Below are 25,852 nucleotides of genomic sequence, written 5' to 3'. Positions count from 1 at the left end.
CAGTTCACAACCGACTTTATCTCCAGTTAGAGGGGATCCAACAGACATTCCACAGGTACTACCCACACATGGTACACACACATGCATGCAGGCATGTGTAAAATAAAAATAGGTAAAAAAATTTTTTTTAAATATGCATCTTTTATCCCATCATTTAGGAGGCAGAGACAGGCAGATCTCTGAGAGTTCCAGGCCAGTCTGGTCTCCATAGTCCCAGGAACACACAAGAATTGAGATGTGAAGCACAATCCTAATTAGTGTTATCGATAAAAACCCAAAGTCAGATATCAAGCAAGGGTAAAGAAGCTCAAAGATGGGGCTGGAGAGATGGCTCAGAGGTTAAGAGCACTAACTGCTCTCCCAGAGGTCCTGAGTTCAATTCCCAGCAACCACATGGTGGCTCACAACTACCTGTAATGAGATCTGGTGCCCTCTTCTGGCCTGCAGTCACATATGCTGTACACATAAATAAATAAATAAATAAATCTTTTAAAAAAAAAAAAAGAAGAAGAAGCTCAAAGATCAGAGAAGCAGAGCAGTAGCCACTATCGAGTTCTTAAAGGGGCCAAGATCCCGTCTCCGCCTTATATTCCTGTCTCTACCTCCCTAGTGATGGGGTTAAAGGTGCACACCACCACTGCCCAGATGTTTCAATCTTGTGTAGCATAGGGTGGCCTTGACCTCCTGATCTTCCTGCTTCTTTCTCCCAAGTGATTAAAGGTGTGTGCCGCCACTGCCTGGCCTCTATGGGTAACTAGTAGCTAGCTCCACCCTCTGATCTCCAGGCAAGCTTTATTTATCAGAAAACAAACAAAATATACAACAGAGATGGCTGAGGGAGAAATCTTACTCCAAGAAAAGCAGGCTCCTGAGTTATCCTCCTACACCAATAAACAACACAAACAATGGCTTCACTTCATTTTCTTTTTCTCCTAGTCAGTTCAGTAATCACTTGAACAGCTAGAGAACAGATCTACTATAAGTCATTCATTCATCTAACAATTCCTATTCACTGGACACTGGCGGTGCCATGGAAAACAGGGAAGGCCTATGAAAATAATAAGCAAGTTAACAAATGTCATCCTAAAAAAGTGCTCTGAAGAAGTCATACATTTAAAAAAAAAAAAAAACAAAAAACAGTAGTCATCTTTCCTATCCAATCCTATCTTTAGCATCAGCTTTTAGGAGTCCTTGGATGCTATAGGCACTGAGATTTATTTTAGGGGTGATAAATTCATTATTCCAATGTGTTCATACCACAAACTCATTTTCTATGTAAATATTTTCAACTGAAGCATTCTGCAAAACACATATACAGTTCCCAAGTACACAACAAAATACAAGCACTCTGTGCCATTGTCTTAATTTTCATAACATGGGGTTGCTCAATTTGGTTTAATGCTTAATTTGGGGTAAGGGAGAGTCTAAAATAAAAGTCATCACTTTTATTTTAGAAAAGAAAATAAGGGGGCTGGAGAGATGGCTCAGTGGTTAAGAGCACTGGCTGCTCTTCCAGAGGTCCTGAGTTCAATTCCCAGTAACCACATGGTGGCTCACAACCATCTGTAATAAGATCTGGTGCCCTCTAATGGCCTGCAGTCATACATGTTATATACACAGTAAATAAATAAATCTTAAAAAAAAAAAAAAAAAAGAAAAGAAAAGAAAGAAAAAGAAAAGAAGAGCCGGGGCGGTGGTGGCGCATACCTTTAATCCCAGCACTCGGGAGGCAAAGCAAGGTGGATCTCCGTGAGTTCAAGGCCAGCCTGGGCTACAGAGTGAGTTCCAGGACAGGCACCAAAACTACACAGAGAAAAACCTTTCTCAAAAAAAACAAAAAAAGAAAGAAAGGAAAATAAGAACATCTTACTAAAAACAAGGCAAAACAAATTCCAACGGTTAAGCATCAGTCAATATCAATCTGATCTAGGAAGCACAGAGACCTACACTAACCTGGTCAGCTTCTGCCCTTTCCTTGAAGAAAAAGAAATGACTCCCCACATCCTAGAATTAGATAAAACACTTATGTGTGTGGCCATAAGCATGCTATTGAACCAGGCCTCTGTCAAGTCAGGAATAAAATGAGCCTTCACTACTGCCAACTTTCAGCACGTCCATGCACCAATTCACTACACATCCATTGTAGCTATGTTATTAAAGACACAATACACAACGGGGTGAAGAAAAGAGTAAATGTCAGAAATGTTCAATGATAACTGAATTCTGCCAGCAAAGTAGAGCAAACTCAGACAACAGAAGAGTACATATCATTACAATACTGAAGGTGCATTTAATAACTTCAAAGATGTTACTGTTCTCTTTTTACTGAATAGAGTAACTGAAAAACATCTAATGTGATGCTGTTTCCCAGGGCTACATAATAAGACACTGACTCAAATATATATATATACATATATATATATATATATGTATATATATATATATATACACATTACTTCCCATGTAGAAAAAAAGTATTGAAGAATTATCACAAATAGCTAGCATTGGTTACCTATGCTTTTATTTTTTAAGACAAATTCTCACTACACAGCCCCGGGTAGTCTTGAACTTGTTATGCAGACCAATCTGGCCTCTAACTTGGAGATCTGCCTGCTCCTGCCTCCAGAGTGCTGAGATTAAAGGTGAGCATCACCACTGCTCAGCCAGTATTTCTTTCTTTTTTTTTTTTTTTGGTTTTTTGAGTCAGGGTTTTTCCATGTAGTTTTGGTGCTTGTCCTAGAACTCAGTCTGTAGACCAGGCTAGCCTTGAACTCAGAGATTTACCAGGTTCTGACTCCTGAGTGCTGAGATTAAAGGCGTGCACCACCACCACCACCACCACCACCACCACCACCACCACCACCACCCCACCACCCCCACAGCCCCCACCCCCCACCCACCCCTGCCCCAGTATTTCTATTTTTACAATTACTTCCTGTGTAAATTCTCTAAACTGATGTCACTTATGAAACATTTCACTATCTTTCTGATTATCTGGTACTTTCTTCCTCAAAGAGGCATCCCAAGTATAAGTATGCAAGTACAATTAACCAAAGTTTAGAAGTAACTTCGGTTCTTTCCACTCTACATGCTATTAATATCTGAGCTCCCACTTAAGTATTTTCTCCATTCCTGTTAAGATAACATCCAAGTCAAAACTGAGAACTGTTTAATCTGAGTGCAGCAATGAAGTGCTTCAACCTTTGAAGAAATTTTACATCAAGCAAAAATAAAGTTATTTGTCTCTCACCTGCGAACATTTCTTCTACAGCCTATTCAAAGCGGTGTTGTGGCTGTTTCAATTTATATCACGGATTGACTTATCTAAGGAATCCAAATTTTACTTTCACCTTTTGTTGGGGGGGTGGATAGAATGCCAAAAGGCACCAAAGGTTTTTCTAAATGTTTAATTTCATTAAAATTTAATAATAGTGTACTAGGAACATGGCTCAGTAGAACACTTGTCTAGCATAAACAAAGCCCTGGATCCCAAAGAAAACTTATAGTTTTAGACAGGTCAGTTTGAAAACAAAACTTTATTTTTGAGACAGTCTTACATAACCTAGGCTAGTCTTAATTCTATACCCTATTGTCTTCCCTCCCAACGCTGGAATTAGAGCTTCATGCTACCACACCCAACTTTAAATGCCATACTTTTAAAACTGTGTGTGAGGCCAGGCGGTGGTGGCACAGGCCTTTAATCCCAGCACTCAGGAGGCAGAGGCAGGAGGATCTCTGTGAGTTTGAGGCCAGCCTGGGCTACAGAGTGAGTTCCAGGACAGGCTCCAAAGTTATACAGAGAAACCGTGTCTCAAAAAACCAAAAATTTAAATAAATAAATATATATATATATAAAATAAAACTGTGTGTGATAGGAGCTGGAGAAGTGCACATGCTCCTCAGGCCCCTTTGGCCCCTACATTTTATCTCAAGAGCCTCAAAAGCATACTTGAAATGCTCCACAGTAAACAGCCAGTAATTTAGGTCATCTGATCCAAGAGAATAATGCCTTCTAGGGCATACCAAAATAGGAAGCCCTGCTGTCAAAGTAACCAAAAACAAGATGCAGGTGAAGAACTATTTTCCCCATTACAAAAAGAAGAGGTAGATTTCTGTGCCAGTCAACGAACCTTATACACTAGAACAGAATGCTTACCTTTCTACTATTATCCACAAGTCCTTAGGACAGTGGTTCTCAACCTTCCTAACGCTGTGACCCTCTTATGTTTAATATGCTGCAGTGACCCCCAACTATAAAATTGTTTTGTTGCTATCTCATAACTGTACTTTTCGCTGTTATGAGTTGTAATGTAAATATCTCATATGCAAGAAAGCTGCCATGTGACCCCCTGTGAAAGGTTGTTTGATCCCCCTCTCCAAAGGGTCACAACCCACAGGTTAAGAACCACTGCCTTAGACGCGCTACCATCTTCCTATGTTCATCTTGTATCACCTGAGATCCACCATGAGGACACCGCTTCTCTCTTAGGGACTCTTTAACATGGAAATCTCAGCGCTTCCCCAGCGTCACTTGTCCTTCCCCTCCCCTCCCTCTCCTACTCCACCCTCACTATTTATCCACACCCTCCATAAAGTAGTGTAAGGGGGCACAGTGGGCACAGAGCTAAAGCAGACTCAGGTCCACAGCCGAAGCCTCCCTCTGCAGCTCACTTCCAGGTACCACTGTCAACCGCTACATCTTCCCAGGAATCTCTCTGCCCAGTTTTAAAATGAAAGATAAAATACCTTTCTCAAGCTGACAAATAGCAGGCCGAGTGGGTAAAGGTAAGCCCGACAATCAGAGTTCAATCTCCAGAACCCACATAAAGGTAGAAAGAGAGACCCATTATCATAAGGTGTCCTCTGATTTCCACATGCAAGTCATGGCATAAGAAAGCACACTTTCTTTTCTCTCTCCTCTCTCTCCCACTCTCTCTCTCTGTCTCTCTGTGTGTCTCTGTCCCTGTAACTCTCTCTCTCTCTCTCTCTCTCTCTCTCTCTCTCTCTCTCACACACACACACACACACACACACACACGCACGCACGCACGCACGCACGCACGCGCACATGCACGCCCCTAAAATTTCACTCCTATAGGCTAGTGTCCTTAGTACTGGAGGGTACTCTGCATGCTATCAAAGGAAAAAGGTAAACACCAGCTCGGCTACAAACCCTTTGCTACAATGGTGACCTCCCTACAAGATATGCTGATGCAACAGTAGCACAAAGCTTGTGGGAGTCCCCAACCACTGACTGGATTTTAGATACACTCCATAAGATAGAGAACCCATCCCTGACATGGCTCAGGTGGCCAAGAACATGAGACTAGACAGGTGAGGGGCCTAGGGGGAAATTAAATACTACTGTTCTGCTAAAGGAACACAGCAATAACGTGACTCCTAATGAATATCTGCTACACTCATAGATCAGTGTCTTGCTCAGCCATCATCAGAGAAGGTTCCTCTTACAGCAGAGGGGAACAAATACCTAGACCCACAACTGGACAATACGCAGAAAGTGAAAGATGTTGAAACATTCAGTCCTAAATGGGATGTCTCAGTCAAATCCCTCCCCTCAGAGCTCGGGGAACCCTGTAGAAGAAGAGGCAGAAAAGGTTGTAAGAGCCGGAGAAGTTGGAGGACACCAAGGAACACAGCAGGACCAAAAAACATCACAGAGACTGTGGCAGCATGCACAGGGCCTGCAAGGGTCTAAGACAGACAGGGTCCCAGTGCTGAGACAAATAGACACAAGCCACCATCCTGCTGTGGAATGTCTTTCTGTATACTGTGAATTATGCTGCTCTGATTGGTTGATAAACAAAGTTGCAATGGCCTATGGCAAGGCAACTTAGAAGCAGGTGAGAAATCCAAGCAGATATACGGAGAGAAGCAAGGAAAGGAGAGGAAGACACCAGACTGCCATCCTAGGAACAACGTGTAAATGGATGCAAATAAAGCCATGGAACGCGTGACAATACATAGATTAACAGTTATGGGTTGAGTTAAACTATAAGAGCTAGCTAGCAAGAAGCCTACCATAGGCCATAGTTTGTAAATAATATTAAGCCTCTGAATGATTATTTTATAAGTGGCTACATGACAACGGGGCCAGGTGGGACTGGAGAAAACTTATGACTACATCATCCCTAACCCAAAGCTATCTACAACTGACAGCTGCTCACAAAGGAAAATTGAGTTTTCTCCAATGGAGTCTCAATGCATATACAAACCACTGTTAATGGCAGGGCCTGTGCTCAGCAGCAGATAATCAACAATTCAATGGTATGTGTGAGGATTCTTGGTCTCATAATGCTGTGTGCTTTGTCAGGGCCTTTTTTTAACTGTACAAGTCTTTTGTGTATATATTATGGTTTCCAGTTTTGTGGTTTTATGGGATTTCTGTGTGTGCCAGTGTTGTGTGTCTCTGCATCTGTATGTTTTTTGTGTGCTTTTCCTTTAGCTTGTTTTCTTGTTTGGTCCTATTCCAATTTGTTTATTATTTCTTTTTTATATACCAGTTTGCTTTCCAGTAAGAGAGAAAGGGTGTGTGGATTTGGACAGGAAGGGAGGTAAGGAGGGTCTGGGAGAGTTGGGGGAGGGAAAACTACAATCAATACATTGTACGGTGGAGGGGATCTGCTTTCAATAAAAAAAAAAAAGTATCTTTTTTTTTTCGTTTTTTTGAGACAGGGTTTCTCTGTGTAGTTTTGGTGCCTGTCCTGGATCTCGCTCTGTAGACCAGGCTGGCCTCGAACTCCCAGAGATCCACCTGCCTCTGCCTCCCGAGTGCTGGGATTAAAGGCGTGTGCCGCCGCCGCCGCCGCCGCCGCCGCCGCCGCCGCCGCCGCCGCCGCCGCCACCACCACCACCACCACCACCACCACCGCCTGGCTAAAAAATAAAGATTTTAAAAATACTTCTATGTAGTCCTATCTGGCCTGGAACTCAACTGTACATCAGACTGGCCTCAAACTCATAGAGAACCACCTAGCTCTACTAAGAATAAGCCTGTACACCAGTACACCCAGCAGTAAGTAATTATTAAAAAAACTATCTACAGCATAGGGTTGTGACATTCATGAAAATGGTGTCTGGGTAAGTACTAAATGTAAAAAAAAAAAAAAAAAAAAATTTAAGTGTAAGGCAGGTGACTTGTACCAATGTCTACTTCTTACAAAGAAAGTTAAAGACAGGAATTCTCATTCTCATTCCTTGAAGTCTAATTACCAGACTAAAGAACTTATGAGCATAACAGAAGTAAATCTGAAGCTGACCCATGGCTTAACTGAAGAGTTATAGACCTCGAGCTTTTTTGTTGTTGTTTTTGTTTTTGTTTTTCAAGACAGGGTTTCTCTGTATAGCTTTGTGCCTTTCCTGGAACTCACTCGGTAGCCCAGGCTGGCCTCGAACTCACAGAGATCGGCCTGGCTCTGCCTCCCGAGTATTGGGATTAAAGGCGTGCGCCACCACCGCCGGCTGACCTCGAGCTTTTAAACTGCAGTTCACAGCGAGATTCCAGGGATGCACTACTCCCCTGAAATCACAAACAAGTCTGAAGCAGTGATATTTCTATAGTGTTATTTCCCTGTTTAAAAAAAAAAAAAAAAAAAAAAAAAAAAAAGTCGAGCTGGGCAGCGGTGGTACACACCTTTAATCCCAGCCCTCGGGAGGCAGAGCCAGGCGGATGGATCTCTTTGAGTTCAAGACCAGCCTGGTCTACAGAGCTAGATCTAGGATAAGCACCAAAACTGCACAAAGCAACCCTGTCTCGAAAACTAAACAAACCAACAAACAAAAAGTCTCCACCAAATTTCTACTGGCTCCAGCCAGCCTTGTTCTCTATTCTCTTAACAGCTCACATCCACTTTTAACCCATTGCAGTAAGGTTCTGCTCCCCCAACTCCCCCACCCTCCCCAACCCAGACAGGGTTTCTCTGTGTAGCTCTGGCTGTCCTGGAACTCGATCTATAGAACAGGCTGGCCTCAAACTCACAGAGATCCGCCTGCCTCTGCCTCCTGAGTGCTGGGATTAAAGGTGTGCTCCATCATCACCACCCAGCCCAATAAGGTTCTTAGTTCAAGTACTCCACTGATATAATCTTGCCAAGAGATTGTCTCTGAGTCCCACACACCATTATATCCAATCCATCAATCCAATTCTCAATCCAAATCTGTCCTGATTTAGCAGTCTTTGAAAATGTCTGCCTTGTATGATTTGACAGACTATAGTCTACAATCTTTTGTTTTCCTCCTTTGCTAACCTTATCTTGATTTGTGTTCCTGATTTTAATATTCCAAGGACTTGTTTTTTATAGCTCCATACACAGGCTATGATTACTCTATCTTCCAATTTCCCAGTTTGAATGACATTTGCCATGAAGTCCCAACTGCACATCTCCCATTCAAGTTTCTCATTTGAATTCCAGATTCTCTTTAATATCTACTCAGCAGCTCCACCTGGGTATCTGTCATTAATGTTAAATGTAATGTGGCCAAAAGTAAGCCTTTTTATTTAATTTTATGGTTTTTGGACAGGGTTGTACTAGGTTGCCCAGATTTGACTCCTGTGCTCAAGGGAATCCTGATTCAGTGTTCCAAAGTGTAGTGTGCACAATTCCATCCAATTTAAAATTAAAATCTAGTCAAGGGCATCTAAGGGCAGTCCACCCCAGGTCAGTTTGTAACCTGCAAAATAGCTAAATACCAAAACTTGAGACTCACCTTTGACCCCTCTTCCCCCATCCTACATCAAAATCCATAAGAAATTACTATTACTGTGCTTTGAATACATTCAAAAATTAAACACTTCACCAACCACACTACCACCACCCTGATATATGCCACAACCATTCTTCACGTGGTTTGTTACTCCTATAGCCTCTCCTTATGTCTACTGTTCCTTTTAAAATACAAATTATAGGGCTGGAGAGATGGCTCAACGGTTAAGAGCACTAGCTGCTCTTCCAGAGGTCATGAGTTCAATTCCCAACAACCACATGGTGGTTCACAGCCATCTGTAATGAGATCTGGTGCCCTTTTCTGGCCTGCAGGCATACATGCTGGAACACTGTATACATAATAAACCTTTTTAAAAAAAATACAAATTATAGCATGTCCATTCTTTTTTTTTTTTTTTTTTTGGATTTATTTATTTATTATGTATACAGTGTTCTGCCTGCAGGCCAGAAGAGGGCACCAGATCTCATCACAGATGGTTGTGAGCCCCCATGTGGTTGCTGGGAATTGAACTCAGGACCTCTGGAAGAGCAGCCAGTGCTCTTAACCTCTGGGCCATCTCTCCAGCCCCAGCATGTCCATTCTTTTAATGGCCCCTAGGAACACCAGAAACGTAGCTACTAACTCCTACCACCTTCCCAGTACATAGTATATTTTGTATCTGTCTTAGGTGACAAGTCAGATGACAGAATCTAGATATTGGTCCTCCAAAAGAGTCCTGACCCTGAACTTCTGTAAATGTGTCCTATTTTGTAAAGGTGGTCCTTGCACATATAAGTATGTCAAGACAAGAACATCTGGCTGGAGGGAGCCATAAATACAACAGTAAATGTCCTGACAAGGAGACCAAGAGAAGCTTAAAACAAACTCCTCCCTTGGCTAAAAAAACAAAAACAAAAAACTCTGCAGACACTTGGATTTCAAACTCTGGCCTCCAGGTCCGAGACAGTAACATTCTGGCACCTGAAAACTGATAACGCACTCTTTCCCTTGCTCGTTCTCCTCTCGTGTGTTGAATTCTCTGGGCCTTCCTTAGAACCTTCCCAGTGACCATTTCCCTCTGCCTGAAATGTTCAATCTTCAGTAAGTAAGCAGGACAAACCCCCATACCATTTCACCTTTTGCTAAATATGACCCTGTGGTGATATATTGTGTCCCCCAATATATTGTGCATCCTAATAAACTTATCTGGGGTCAGAGGACAGAACAGCCACTAGATAGACATAGAGGCCAGAAAATGGTGACACACACACCTTTAATCCTAGCATTCCTACGGCAGAGACCCATCGGGGTCTCTGTAAGTTCAAAGCCACACTGGAAACAGCCAGGCATGGTGACTCACTCCTTTAATCCCAGGAAGTGATGTCAGAAAGCAGAAAGGTGTATAAGGCATGAAAACCAGGAACTAGAGCTGTTTAAGCTTTTAGGCTTAAAATATCAGTTCAGCTGAGATCCATTTGGATGAAGACACAGAGGTTTCCAGTCTGAGGAAACAGGATCAGCTAAGGAATTGGCAAGGTGAGGTAGCTGTGGCTTGTTCTGTCTCTCTGATCTTTCAGAATTTACCCCAATACACGGGTTTGATTTTATTATTAAGACCTTCTAACAATTCATGTTACATGACCCTTTCTAGAAGAACTATTTTAAGCTGCAACTACCTCCCTTCTCCTACTTCTAAACTTTCTTATACACTCTATTTTTATAATATTTATCAAATTCCTATATATAGGTAATATTCTTATTTATTGCTTTCTCCTTACTAATTCCACCAGAATATAATAAGCTCCAGAAAGCCAGGTTTCAGAGTTAATGTTTCCTTTCTACTATTTTTTGCTGTTTTATCCTTTATTTTGGCATAGGTATTTATTCTATTTATTGTATATATGATATGTGGATATGCGTGTGCCATGGCACACATGTGGAGGCCAGAGGACAACCAGTGGACTTGGTTCTCAAAACCTTTTCAGGGATTCCAGGGATTAAACTCAGGTTGCCAGAGTTTAATTAGTTACAAAGTCAACTCCTTTACCTGCAGAACCATTTTTCTGGCCCTCTTCCCTACATTGGTCATTAGTATATCTTAACATTGTAAACTATGTCTTGCAAATATTAGCTATTAAATACATGACAATTTTTTTGTTTTTTGTTTTTTGTTGTTTTTTTTTTTTTTTTTTTTTTTTTTTTTTTTTTTTTTTTGATTTTTCAAGACAGGGTTTCTCTGTGTAGCTTTGGAGCCTGTCCTGGATCTCACTTTGGAGACCAGGCTGGACTCGAACTCACAATGATTCGCCTGGCTCTGCCTCCCAAGTGCTGGGATTAAAGGCATGTGCCACCACTGCCCAGCTCCTTTTTTTTTTCTTTTCTTTTTTTTTTTTCTTTTTTTTTATTTTTTATTTTTTATTTTTTTTGCTATTAAGATTTCTAAATCTTCTTATCAAGCTTTAAATGACTATAAAAAAGAAGCTTCTAAAAATTCTGTCTTACACTGGGCAATGGTGGTGCACGCCTTTAATCCCAGCACTTGGGAGGCAGAGGCTGGCAGATCTCTGTGAGTTCAAGGCCAGCATGATATACAGATCAAGTTCCAGGACAGTCAGAGGTGTTACACAGAGAAATTGGGTGGGGGGGGGGGTGTTTAATATCATGACTTGATGTTTTGCAAAGAGTAAGTGCCAAAAGTTTACATTTTGTACTCCCCAAACCAACTTTGAAAAGACAAAAAAGAGGAGGAGATGAAGAGGAAAGAGGATCACTTCAATTTAATGGTCTAGAATACTGTCTTTCTTAGGTTTCTATTGCTGGGAAAAGACACCATGATCATGGCAACTCTTATAAAGAAACATTTAATGGGGGGGGCGCTCCCTTAACAGTTTCAGAGATTCAGTCCATTATCATCATGTTAGGGAGCAGGGAGCATGCAGGGCAGGCAGATGTGGTGCTGTAGCTGAGAGTCCTTATATCTTGACTGGCAACAAGAAGTCAACTGACTGTCACACTGAGTGAAGCTTGAGAAAAAGACCTCAAAGCGCACCCTCACAATGGTACACTTCCTCCAACAAGGCCACACCTCCTAACAGTGCCACTCCCTTTGTGGGCCATTTTCTTTCAAATCCCCACAAATATCTTCATCCACTTTTCACAGCATCCCTTTGTAGCTGGAAGTTTTCCTGTGTCCCACCTGTCCTGCAGCTGCTCAGACCCAAGTAAACACACAGAGGCTTATATCAATTACAAATTGCATGGCCATGGCCTATGGCTTAATTTTCTTGCTAGCTAGCTCTTATAACTAAACTCAGCCCATTTCTATTAATCTATATGACGCCACGTGTTCTGTGGCTTCATCTGTGTGCCATTACATGCTGCTCCCTGAAGGGTAGGATAGCGTCTCCTCAGCCTCTCCTTTCTTCTTCCTGTCTCTCTCCTGGATTTCCTGCCTGCCTCTAAGCTGCCTTGCCATAGCCCAAACACCTTTATTTATCAACCAATCAGAGCAACACATAGTCACAGTATACAGAAAGACATCCACAGCACCCCTTTATAAACTACCAGGACTAACTCAATGTCTCCCTCTAGCTAAAACAGCAAAGAACAGTAGCCATCAGAGTCAAGCACTTATATCAGCCAGTGTAGTTCTTCTAGCTCAAGAACATTACCTGCTGGAGAGATGGCTCAGAGGTTAAGAGCTCTTCCAGAGGTCCTGAGTTCAATTCCCAGCAGCCACATGGTGGCTCACAACCATCTGTAATGAGATGTAGCGCCCTCTTCTGTTATTCAGGCATACATGCAGACAGAACACTGTATACATAATAAATAAATGTTTAAAAAAAAAAAAAAAAAGAACATTACCCAAGGCCTTTCTCTACATCCATTCCTAAGCTGGGGAACAGACCCAAGACAAACCATGACCTCTATAACAGCCATCACTAATGTGGAATAAACAAATGTTTACTCATAATACAACCTCACTGTTTGTAAGGTCTTGAGAAACCTTTGTAGAATGGATGTCATTTAACATACAGCTTTTGAATGAACCATAAAGCGTAACAATGAAAGGCAGCCAAGCAGAGCCAAAGTTGCTAATGGATTTCCATAACAGCAGATAGGCACCCACTGCATTCCTTATTACGGCTGCAACCTATTTCACACTTAATATTAAACAGATCTAGTTGAACACAATCACACTGAACGCCAGATTTCAGCATATTACTTATCCAAGCATACAGTCTACAGACACACCTTTTACATTAAATAAGTGACCATTACAGATGAGAAATTTACACAGCTGCTATCACAGAATCTTCCTTGTTCCATTAACACGGTGGTTCTCAACCTTCCTAATGCTGCAACCCTTTAATACACAGTTCTTCACATGTAGTGACCTCCAACCATAAATTTCATTGCTTCTTCATAACTGTAATTTTGCTACTGTATGAACTGTAATGTAAATATCTGATATGTGACCCCTTGGAGTGGCGACCCATATGTTGAGAACCACTGCAGTATCAGCTGAATTCACAATACAGCCAAGTCTTGTCCCTTACCTTGCCTAGTTCCACTCCCAAGCTTAAGGAATTTCAAAGATACATCATGTACAAACATTCTGAACAGAAAGGCATTCTCAACACTAAGTTATAGTTCCCTTGAGCTAGTTTTAACTTGTAATAAAACTTGCATCTCTCAGTATGCATCAAATCACAAAATCCAAATCCAACCACTCTTGGTTGCCTCTACCACTGGCACCCAAGACCCCATCCTGTTACCACAAAGACCTCCAAAGCAGTCTCCTAGCTTCTACTCTTCATGGTAACAGGATAACTACACCATGGCCAGAGAGTTCTTTGTAACCTAGAGGTGTGATGCTGACAGCTGATGTTCCCATTATGTGCAGAATGACAGCCAGAAGGATTAAAGTGGCCCACAGGGACCTCTGCCCTGGCCCCTGCTTCTCTTTCTCTTTCTCAGTAGTGCTGCTCTTTCTACTGCTCCTTGACTACAGCAGCAAGCTCCCATCTGGAGACTTGTGCACTGATGTTCCCTCTGCCTTCAATGCTCTATTCCCAGATCTCTGCATGGTTCCTCACCTGCTTAAGGCCTTCTCCAATGTCACCTCTTCAAGAGCTGCCCTTAATAACCTCCTTAAAGCAGCAAGACCCACACTCCGTTCCTGCCGCCTTCTCTCATTAGCACTGTGGCCCTCATCTTACAATCTGTATAATCTAAGAAGTGAAGCATAAATTCCCTTATTCAAAATAAAATCTGAGCAAAGCAAATGCTATTTTATTTTATACGCCATTCATTTTGAAGTGAGTCACAATATATAAACAAACATGCACACCTCCTATAAATAAATATATGCTTTGCTGTATGGCTTTCCTGTATCATTAGTTTACAATGTCGGGGTGGGGGATGTACACATGTGTAAACACATGAACACTTGCTCATGAATGTGAGTGCTGAAGCCAAAGATGAACATCAGGTATTGTCCTCTACTGCTCTCTTCCTTATTCTTTGAGAGGGTCTCTGATTAAATCTGAAGCTTACTGTTTCAGATAGACTGGCTGACCAGCAAGCCTCCAGGATCTGCCTGTCTCTGCGCTCCTCCATACACATACACCACTACCACCCCCTGTCCCTGCCCCAAAAGCTGGAGTTATTTGCAAAGGTGCCACAATGTCCAGCTTTTACTTGAGTGTTAGAAATCTGAACTCAAAGTACTTATGCTTGCTTGTTAAAGTATCTTAAAAGGTATTATGCATACACAAGAAAGTTTATGGTAATGCTGGACATAGTAGGAAATACTAATTAAAAAATGGAAATGCGCCGGGCGGTGGTGGCGCATGCCTTTAATCCCAGCACTCGGGAGGCAGAGCCAGGTGGATCTCTGTGAGTTCCAGGCCAGCCTGGACTACCAAGTGAGTCCCAGGAAAGGCGCAAAGCTACACAGAGAAACCCTGTCTCGAAAAACCAAAAAAAAAAAAAAAATGGAAATGCCCAGTAACAGTAAAATACATATGTATGTATGTATGTATGTATGTATCCCTCAAAGGGAGAATACAAGCTAGACAAGCCACCACAAGGGGGTCAACAGAAAACAAGACTAGTCCCAGTGCTTTCAAAGTTCATAGTTAGCAGCGGCTACTCACGGTGCAGCATGACAAGAAATGTCACAGGGAAGCAGTGGTACCATCAGAGAACACCCTGAGTGCTAGCTTCCCCAAGGAAAGATTTTCTAGATGAAATGATACCTAAACTGAGACCTGAAGAATAAACAGCAGATAAAAACAAAGGGTTAGAAACAGAAGGAGAAACAGGTGTAAATACAATGAGTGTTTGGAATGAGAGGCAAGAGAAAACAGAATCATGAATGAAAAATCTAAGACAAAATAAAATTCTATTTTTTGATAGTTCACTTTGCATAAAATGACATTTTAAAGGGGCATCAGTAATGCTTCTCTGAGCCAATTTGTCATTTCTTTCCTTCATCCTCTCCTGTGTGACCAATATGAGTGGGGCAGCGAACAATTTTAACATACTACACAAGCACTCAGACACCTGCTCATCAGGACCGGCCGGCCATTTCCCGTCCCACTGCAAATTCAGGCACAAATCTGGAAGGCTGACTTACTATCCCCAAGCTCTGGCTGAATCCTCACTCTTATCTCTTCCCTATTCACTCAGACAGTAACAGAAATTGTGCCTAACATTCCAATCCTCTGACCTGGTCTAGCTAATTCACATCTCTGTTCTGGGTCTAGGCTCTCTGTGCTTGCCCTGCCTGCCTCTTACCTCAGGCTAACCATGCTTGCACTATCCTAACCTGTTCTGCCAGTCCCCTGTCCAAGTATATTCACCCATTCTTAGCTTCTTAATGAATCATTAGTCAATTTATTTAATCAACAATAATCTTAGGGCAGAGGAGATGGCTCAGCAGTTAAAAATACTGTCTATTCTTCCTAAGGTCCTGAGCTCAATTTCCAGCAGCCATATGGTGGCTCACAACCATCTCTAACTGTAGTCTCATGTAATTCTCATGGAATCTGATGCCCTCCTCTGGTGTGCAAGATGTACAAGCAGGCAAAACACCCATATATATACATACACACACACAATACATTAATTATGGAATCTACTTTTAAAAAGGAGCTACTTGTTTTAAATAAGATAAGTAATGAAAAATTTTTGTCTGAGTTTATCAAAATGTTATTGGACTGGACATTGTTAATATATATAATGGAGTTTTTATCTGAATCTGTCAAATGTTAATGGACTAGACATCATTAATGTAATTTTTGACTGTATATTTTGTATATACTTGTTGGTAGTTTTTCTTGTATTAGTTATAAGCTTTTTTTAATTTTAGACAAAAAGAGAGAAAATGTGGTGGTATTGTGTTCCCCAAAATATTGTGTACCTTAATAAACTTATCTGGGGTCAGAGAAGAGAAATGTCACTAGTTACTTAAAATAGGCAGTGATAGCACACGCCTTTAATCCTAGCATTCCAGAGGCAGAAATCCATGTGTTCAAAGGATACGGCCAAGCATGGTGACTCACAAGCCTTTAATCTCAGAAAGCGAGCCTTTAATCCCAGGGAGTGGTGGTAGAAAGCAGAAAGGTATATAAGGCGTGAGGATCAGAAACTAGAAGCATTTGGCTGGTTAAGCATTTGGCCTGGTTAAGCATTCAGGCTTTTGAGCAGCAGTTCAGCTGAGACCCATTCTGGATGAGGACTCAGAGGCCTCCAGTCTGAGGAAACAAGACCAGCTGAGGATTCGGCAAGGTGAAGTAGCTGTGGCTTGTTCTGGCTCTCTGATCTTCCAGTGTTCACCCAATAACTGGCCTCAGGTTTGATCTTATTAATAAGAACTTTTAAGATTCATGCTACAGATTAACAAATCTTTAATTAAAAATGCATCAATTTAATATGAAATTCAGCTACATTTATATGCTATGCTCAACAGCTATATGCTATTTTTGTCCTGGACAGCTTTAAATGTTGCATTCTTAAAGCCCTTTTTTGTTGTGAGGCCAAAGGTAGTAACTTATTTATTTTTTTATAATCTGCTAACATCAGCATTAAATTTGAAAGATACATATCCAATACCTATTGGCTGGTTGGTCCTGGATGGAAGGCTAAACTAGATAGCATTCAGTGTCCAGCTGTTTTTCTCTGGGACTACAGATTTCAATACCAAAACTAGGACTGAATGTATGTACTCCTCTGGCACAGAAAGCCAAGCATAGTCAACTGCACAGAGCAGCTAGAGGAAACCCCTTTAAAGTAGAAAATTAAGGAGGGGAAAATGTTTTTGTTTTGCTTTTTTGAGATAGCGTCACATGTTGTCCAGACTGGCTTCGAACTTGCTATGTAGTTAAGGATCAACTTAAATTCCTGATCCTCCTGCCTCTCCCAAGTGCTGGGATTACAGATGTGCCCCGCCAAGCTCAGCCTCAGAAGGAAGAGTGCTTGGAGGAAAGCAACCTCCCTGAGAATTCAGCCTGAAATGAAAGACTGTTGTGATAACAACAGCTAGTTCACACTAATCACCCAACTAACCTCGAAGGATGATAAGCACCTTCTCACAATTAATGTAATAAATACATAAAGATAGTTCCCCTGAATCTTTTTCAAGTTAAACACGCAATTCCTGAGTATCAGTAGGAACCACAGAAGAAAAAATCCGTTTGAATCTGCCACTCTTTAAAAGCCGAGCAAAACAAACAAACACACAAACAAACCAAAAAGAGGGAGTAAACCTGCCTCAAATTAACAAGACATATAAAGCATGTCATAACTCCATTGTGAACAATCTTGCCCTAGAACATCCTCAACAGAACATGGAGATTCACATAGAAAGGCCAATAGGGAAAGGCGCCTTCTCACTGACCTCTCATAAGGCACCAGGTTGGTAAGATCAAGTGTATAACTTTCTCTGTGAAACATACATATACCTGTGCGTTTAGCTAAGCGTTTAGCTAAGCATTCTCACCATCACTCTTACAGACAGACCATTCTTATAACGACCAAAGTGAAAAGTTCAAGCGCTGGCTTCTAATTCAACAGTGGGACCTTCTGTGAATAATTATATCAAATAGCTAAGGCTGCTTTTTCAGTAACACCAAAGGCAAGAGGCTAAAGTCCTCCACAATCATCTTTGTAAAAATAGATATCCTAGCCAGGCGGTGATGGCACACGCCTTTAATCCCAGCACAGGGAGGCAGAGACAGGCGGATTTCTGTGAGTTCAAGGCCAGCCTACTCTACAGAGTTCCAGGATAGGCTCCAAAGCTACACAGAGAAACTCTGTCTCCAAAAAAAAAAAAAAAAAAAAAAAGATATCATGATGACTGTGACAAGGTACATGTAGTACATACATGGTTACATGTAGTGGTATTTGCTCTGCTCAAGACCTTGGGCTATACAGCCCAAAGAAAGTGGTGCTTCTTGCCTTCTTTTGTGACCTCTTAGTATGGTGTCCGATCATGCCAGAATAAAAAAAAAAAAAAAAAAAAAGAAGAAGGAAATATGTGACCCCGTCTCCTCTCCTTTTAAAAGGTTACATACACAGGCAAGAAGCACCGCCTCCTTCAGGCCATATAGCCAAGGTCACGGGTGGAGCAAATACCACTACAGTTACCCCTAAACAATCACCTACGAGAAGACAACTGTCACTACACAAAAAAAAACCCTCAGAAAGGTGGTGATGCAATTCAGTGTCACTGCAGTTTTCTAAAGGAAGCAGGCATCACAGGTGAGTGCAAATAGGTCGGACTCCTCTTCCTTTTGCTTTAGCAACATTCAGGCCATCAGCTCTCCCTCTAGACATCAGCTGCTTTTTAGCAATGTCTTACACCAAGCATTTTCCTCAAATTTAAGGTTTGAAGAAGCTGTGAAGGGTGAGAACACAAAGAAGCAAGGATCTATTTTTATACAGGAGCTAAAAGTGAACTGCTGTGGTGAGATGCACAGACAGGGCTGAGATCCACATGCATGACAGCTGCATCAAAAGCTGAAGAATCCCAAAGGCTCACTGAGCAGTGCAGCTGCAGATCGACAGCATGTGGTACTCTGCAAATGTTTTGCAACCTTCCAATTTCCAACCTTCACAGTCATTCCATCAAACGATGCCTTGGATGTCAAAGTCACTCTCACAGCAGCAAGGCTCGCAATGAGCATCCGAGGAGCTTGTAAGGACAAGATGCAAACATGGACTTGCAGTCATGAGGAATTTACCAGCACTTATTTGATACTTGAACCAGGAGGACAAACTACCCCAAACATCCAAAACAGAAGTGAGAAATTACATGAACGCTCCGTGAGAACAGGTGATTAAGCAGACAACTCTCCTCGATGACTTAGGGCAGTTCAAAGCAGTAAAAAAGTCAAATAAAATTTAAGAACCTACTAGGTACTTGAATTACAAATTAATCTGGACTCCCAGGAAGAAGAAAAAAAAAATGGTGGGGGCCTTCAGTGCTTCCTTCTTGAATGCTTGACTAGGGTAGGAAGGCTCTGAAATCTTTTCAGGGGCTGTAAACCAAGGCCACATCATTGTAAGGCTCTGCTACTACCCTGTTTTTCCAGATTCTTGCTCCCCCACCCTTACAGAGAAGTTTACATACAGGCCCCAGGGTAACAGACTCTCCCTCTACCAATCTGAAATCAGAGACAGCCTGACCACAAGTGTGTACCATGGACTGTCCAATCATGTGGTACAGGACCTTCCCTTTCGCTTCCTTTAGAGGGTATGAGAAAGGGTCCTCAGTGTCATGTAGGCCAGAACTCTCCTCAGAAGCCCCACCATGTTGCCATCTAAGGATTGATAGATCTTTAATAAATCTCTTATCCAAATAACAGTCTACCTGCAGTTGGTGTCCCCACTGCACCCCAAACCTGAAATCTTTCAGCTATAGGCTAACTCTAGCTCTCTCTGTATTTTTATGGACCTGACTGAGGCAACAGAAAGAATTTTTACCTATTCCCATTTCGAGCTCAATCTACTGACACCATCTCCCACCATATTTCTCCACATGTAATACATTTACAGAGTTCTTAGATTAAAACATAGCTGAATTTGTTAGAAGAGACAGGTAAAGCTTTATTATCATTCTAAGATACTTCTTCCCCCTCTGCCAATACTAGGAATTGAACCCAGAGCCATATGCATGCTGAGAATAAGACACCTTTTAGAAAGCCAGCCATGGTGGTAGGTATCTATAATTCTAGTGAGGGGTAAAGTGAGCCTGGAGTACATGAAACAATGTCTCAATAAAAGGGGAGGCTGGACTGTAGCTCAGTTGGAGTAGAATAGTTATCTAAGCATGAAGGAAGCTCTGGATCCAATCCCCAAGCACCACATAAAGTGAGAGTGTATGGGAGGGTGTAAATATTTAATCCTAGTACTCAGAAGATAAAAGCAAAAGTTCAAGGTCATCCTCAACTACATAGCAAGTGCAAGGCCAGCATGGGATATATAAAACACTGCCTTCCACCCTACCTCTTTTGATCTCTCTGGTCATAAATGAAAACCAAAAAGTTTGAAGAGGGGCCAGTGAGATGGCCCGGGGGTAAAGGCCCATTCCATGCGAGCAAGTGTGGCAAGCTGAATTTGATCCCCAGAACTCACATAAAGGTGGAAGGAAAGAATCAACTTTACAAAGTTGTCCTCTAGCCTCTGCATGTACATCATGACATAGATGCTCACACACACAATAATAGAAAACAAAAAAGCTGGAGAGATGGCTGAGACATTAAAAGCTCATACTGCTCTTACAGAGGACCTAGGTTCAGTTCCTAGCATCTTTATGTGAGAAATAAAAATACATAATAATATTTTTTAATTAAGTCTGGGAAGATGGATCAGTTGGTAACATGCTTGCCACACAAGCATCATTTTAGATCTCCAGGTGCCAGGCACATATCTGTAATCCCAACATGACCAAATAGAGACCAGAAGACCCTTGGGCTTGCTGATCAGCTAGTCTAACCGAATCAATGAGCTCCAAGTTCAGTGAGATCCTGTCTCCAAAAAAATGTGCTAGAGAACAATAAGGGAAGACACCTAAAGTCACTGAGCATCTCCCCAGCCCTTCCATAGCTTTTTTTGTCAATTCCACTTATGTACTACTGTCTTCATGCAGCAGCTGAAAAAGCAGAGCACATAATCATACACCAAGCCCTGCCCAGGTAGAAGTGGCCTCTAGTGGCCAAGAACCTACCAAGGTTCTTTTTGTAATGCATAGGAGCTATCATGCTTCAGGACAGTAAACCTTCAATAACACACACAACATGTATAGAGAGTGTTTTTTTTTTAAAAAAAAAAAGTAATTTGCGGTTGGAGAGATGGCTCAGTGGTTAAGAGCACTTGCTGCTCTTGCTGAAGACAGGGAGGGGGTTTGAGTCCCAGCACCCTCCACAAACACTGTATGCACATAACACAGATATATATGCAGGCAAAACACTGATATACATAAAATTAAAAAAAAAAATTTTTAAACAGTGATTTTTGCCAGGAGGTGGTGGCACTCACCTTTACTCTCAACACTCAGGAGGCAGAAATAGGTGGAGTTCGAAGCCAGCCTGGTCTACAGAGTGGGTTCCAGGACAGCCAAGGTAGTTATAGAGAGAAACCTTGTCTCAAAAAAATTAAATAAGCCGGGCGGTGGTAGCATGTGCCTTTAATCCCAGCACTCGGGAGGCAGAGGCAGGCGGATCTCTGTGAGTTCGAGGCCAGCCTGGTCTCCAAAGCGAGTTCCAGGAAAGGCGCAAAGCTACACAGAGAAACCCTGTCTCAAAAAATAAAATAAAATAAAATAAAATAAAACAAAACAAAAACCCAGTGATTTTTCTCATCTGTAATCAACAGCACATCAAACGGGCATATTAAATATTACGTAGAAGTTTGTTTTTATTTTGGCCAACTATTTTTGTTTTCTGAATGAGCCAGTGAACAGCCTACAATTGCAAACAGAGATATATACAAATTTAGTTAAATATATGCTGAAGCAACTCAATTGCCCATTAGAGTTAATCTATGTAATCATGCCCAAGTGTCAATCAGAATCATCTTCAATCTCCCTATGAAGAGCTAAGGAGGGGAGGGTATAAATAAAACCATACCCTTTTCCTGCCCCATACCCTCTATGGTACATTAAAGACATGGATTCCCATGTAAGCCACAGGACATTGTTGCTGGAGGTCTAATGGATGCTAGCACTGCTTTATAAGAAGTGCTGAAGACACTCTCATCCTCAATGACACAGCTGTCAAACCCATCGCTATGTGCTTCAGCCAGTTATGAACCAGTGCAGCAAGCTGGTAGAGACACTTGGTACAGAGAAACAAATCAGCCTAACTAATGTTGATGACAACATAAACCTAGGGGAACGAGTAGGCTTCTGCATAACTGATCAAGAAGGGAAACCAAGTAATGTTTTTTGGTTTTTTTTTTTTTTTTGGTTTTTTGGGTTTTTTTTTTTTTGGTTGTTTTTTTTTTTTTTTTTTTTTTTTGGTTTTTCGAGACAGAGTTTCTCTGTGTAGCTTTGCACCTTTCCTGGAACTCGCTTTGTAGACCAGGCTGGCCTCGAACCACAGAGATCTGCCTGCCTCTGCCTCCCGAGTGCTGGGATTAGAGGCGTGCGCCACCACCGCCCGGCTCAAGTAATGTATTTTGGTGGCCATTGTGCAATGGTTAAGAAGAATCTCAGACCAAGGATATCACTGACTACTTAAAATGCAAAAATTGAACAAGTAAAACATTTAGCTAGCTAGCTTAGGAAGGGAGGGAGGGAGGAAAGGAGGGAAAGAAGGAGAAAAGACCAATAACCAGTTTAAGCAAAACCACAACTAAAAAGGTCAAAGGACTTTAATAGGAAAAAGCCTTAAGACATGGATGTCAATAAAGGACAATCAACCAAGCAACAATGACTTCCAGGGCACACATTCCCAGTCCTTAAGAGGTGAAGGATGGAGGATCAGATGTTGAAGTTTAGCCCTGGCTATATAGCAAACTCAAGGTCAGCCTGGGCTGTATGAATCTGTCTCAAAACACACAAATAATAACAATAAAAACATTTCCAAAGCTCTTATCATCATCATCATTTCCAAGGCTCACATCTGTACTTTCAGCACTCAAGAGGCTGAGGCAGAAGGACTCACATGAGTTCTTTTGTTTTGTTTTGTTTCAAGACAGGGTTTCTTTGTATAGCCTTGGAGCCTGTCCTGGAATAAATCTTTTTTAAAAATAAAATAAATACAATCTCTTAATAAACTCTGCTTCAAAAACACAAAATAAAATAGGAGCCGGAGAGATGGCTCAATGGTTAAGAACACTGGCTGCTCTTCCGGAGGACTTAGGGTCAATTCCCAGAACCCACATAGTGGCTCACAGCCATGTATAACTCCACTCCAGGGGACTGGACACCCTCTTATGGCATCCAGGGCACCAGGCATATACATGGCATACAAATATACATGCAAACAAGACACTCACACACATAAAGTAATATTTAAAAATAATAATAAAATAAAACACAAGAAAGACACTAAAGTTGACCTCTGGCCTCCACATGCACAGGCACATATGTACATAAGCACCTGCATGCACATGTGCACACTCCCACATGAATTCATACACAACTCCTCAGACAGACAGACACACACACACACACACTCCACATACATACACATAATTTAAGATAATAAATAATTCAAACAGAAAGGGATACAAATACAAAAAATGGCAAGACCAACAGAAAACCATTTCTCCTTTTTTTTTTTTTTTTGTTTGTTTGTTTTTCAAGACAGGGTTTCTCTGTGTAGCCCTGGCTGTCCTGAAACTCGCTCTGTAGACCAGGTTGGCCTCAAACTCACAGAAATCTTCCTGCCTCTGCCTCTTTAGTGCTGGGATTAGTTACCATCACCCAGCAGGAAATCATTTCTTTTTGCTTTCCTTTTTTTAAAGGAAACCATTTCTAACAAGAGTCTGCAAACATCTTTTTTCTTTTTTATTCCCCAGAGATAGGGTCTCACTATGTAGCTCTGGCTGTTTTGGTACTCAACATGTAGACCAAACTGGCCTTGAACTCACAGAGCTTTACCTGCCTCTGCCTCCCAAGTACAGGGATTAAAGTGTGTGCCACCTCACCTGGAACTCACCTTGTCCCACAAGGAACAATAATGATCAGAGCCCAGACACAGTGAGAAGAGCCCCTTGTTTGCACAGGTCACTGAACAATTGACAAGAGATGCTGGAGGACTCCATGAGATGGGAGCCAACACCAGAGGACAGAAACAACCTTACGCTTTTCCACACAAGTACCTGTGTGGCTTACAATGGACACACGTGGGCCAGACAGCCACTGTTAGAGTGGAACAGTGTAGTCAACCCACTAGAAACACACACACTTTACTACGAATTAGGAAATCTCAAAGTAATATAAATAAATAAAAAGGCCAGAGTAATGAGAGACTTAATCACTTCACTTATTTTTAAAAGCTGATTTTAAACACTTACCCTATTTTTCAAATATCTTTTCATTTCAGCTGCCCTCCTTACTTTCAGAAAAGTCCAAGAGTTTCTATCACCTCTAGCAGTTGAAAATCAGTTTCAACTATAAATTATTTCAAAGAAGTCACCCCCCACCCACTCCCTATCCAGTACCAAAGCACCTCTAAGATTCCAAAGCAGTTGTCACACATAACTCCATTTCAGAACCCAGCCAGGCTGGCTGCCCTCTCCGATAAGAAAGGCCTCAGACCAGAAAACCAAAAAAGACCACAGTGTCTCGGTTCCCATCTGGGACTGTCGTGCTGATGAGTTTGGTGTGTAGTTATGTGTAGTATAACTAAGCAAGGGATGCTGTGCTGGTTAAGCTTCTCGTGGCTCTGCCACAGAAAGCCAACAAGAAAACTCAAGAAGGGTGTACTAGGCTCCTAGTCTGAGAAGGTCCAGTCCATCCTGACCCAGGTGGTGGGAGTACACAGCTGGCTGCTCCCATCTCAGAGGATCAGGAAGTAGAAAGCTCAGGCAGGAAGTAAGTAGAACTATAACTAATGAGGCCCATACTATGACCTTTTTCTTCCAGCAGTGGCCACCTCCCCAGTGCTATCAATTAGGGACCAAATGTTCAAACACATAAGACTATGGAAAGCAATTCCCATGTAAACCATAACAGTTATCATTCAGTGTTATTTTTATCTAATTACTGGCTTTTGGTTTTGGAGATATTTACTTACTATTTTTGTTGTTGAGGATTGGCCTACAATGCTAAGTACATGACCTACTGAGCAGCAACACTAACTATTTCTTTTACTTTAAATAATTTTTTAATTTATTTTTTTATTTTATTTTATGCGTATTGGTGTTGTCTGCACATATGTATGTGTAAAGCTGTCAGATCTTGGAGTTACAGACAGGTGTGAGCTGCCATGTGGGTGCTGGGAATTGAACCTGGATCCTCTGGAAGAGCATTCAGTGCCCTTAACCACTGAACTATCTCTCCAGCCCCAAAAAGTAGCCAAGAATGGTGGTGTATACCTTTACCCTCAGCACTTGGAAGGTGAAGGTAGTGAGATCATAAGTCAGGACCAAGTTTGGCTATAGCAAATCCAAGGTCAGTCTGCGCTACATGAGACCCCATTTAAATAACTAAGCAGTTCTCAATTAAGATATCCTGCTTACCTGATATTTACAATACTATTCCTAACAGTAGCAAAGAAAATAGTTTTATGGTTGGGGTCACCACAACACAAGGAACTGTATTAAAGAGGCACAGCATTAGGAAGGCTGAGAACCACTGAGATAAATAGTACTCACAAATAAGTACTCTATGTAAACCTCTGTTCTATTACTAAGTTAGGGATTTAACTCCATTGGTAAAGTGCTTACCTTTAAATTCTTATGTATAAAAAGATCAACTTCACTTGTGGTCAAAGGAATATAAATTAAGATACTCATATTCAGCAGGGGATGGTGGCACACATCTTTAATCCCAGCACTCGGGAGGCAGAGGCAGGCTAATCTGTGAGTTTGAGGGCAGCCTCGTCTACAGAGAGAGTTTCAGGACAGCAAGAGATAAACAGAGAAACCCTGTCTCAAAATACAGATAACAACA

At 41.6% G+C, this 25,852-nt stretch overlaps 1 protein-coding gene across 7 annotated transcripts in view; it reads right to left on the bottom strand.

Annotated features, from left to right (window-relative positions):
* Rere (arginine-glutamic acid dipeptide repeats) overlaps nucleotides 1–25,852 on the bottom strand; it is a 367,324-nt gene that overhangs the window by 327,502 nt on the left and 13,970 nt on the right. Inside the window, exon 1 of one of the 7 annotated variants that reach the window (XM_076565682.1) lies at nucleotides 24,253–24,411. The exons of the other annotated variants lie outside the window; for them this stretch is intronic. The gene's annotated coding sequence lies outside the window, so the exon portion shown is untranslated. Of the gene's footprint in view, nucleotides 1–24,252; nucleotides 24,412–25,852 lie in introns of those variants that run through there. 7 annotated transcript variants of the gene reach the window in all.

Source organism: Peromyscus maniculatus, chromosome 2, assembly GCF_049852395.1.
Source record: "Peromyscus maniculatus bairdii isolate BWxNUB_F1_BW_parent chromosome 2, HU_Pman_BW_mat_3.1, whole genome shotgun sequence".
In the NCBI taxonomy this organism is placed as follows: Eukaryota; Metazoa; Chordata; class Mammalia; order Rodentia; family Cricetidae; genus Peromyscus; species Peromyscus maniculatus.
Note: the sequence above shows the minus strand (reverse complement) of the source record. Positions and strands in the feature narration are given on the sequence as shown.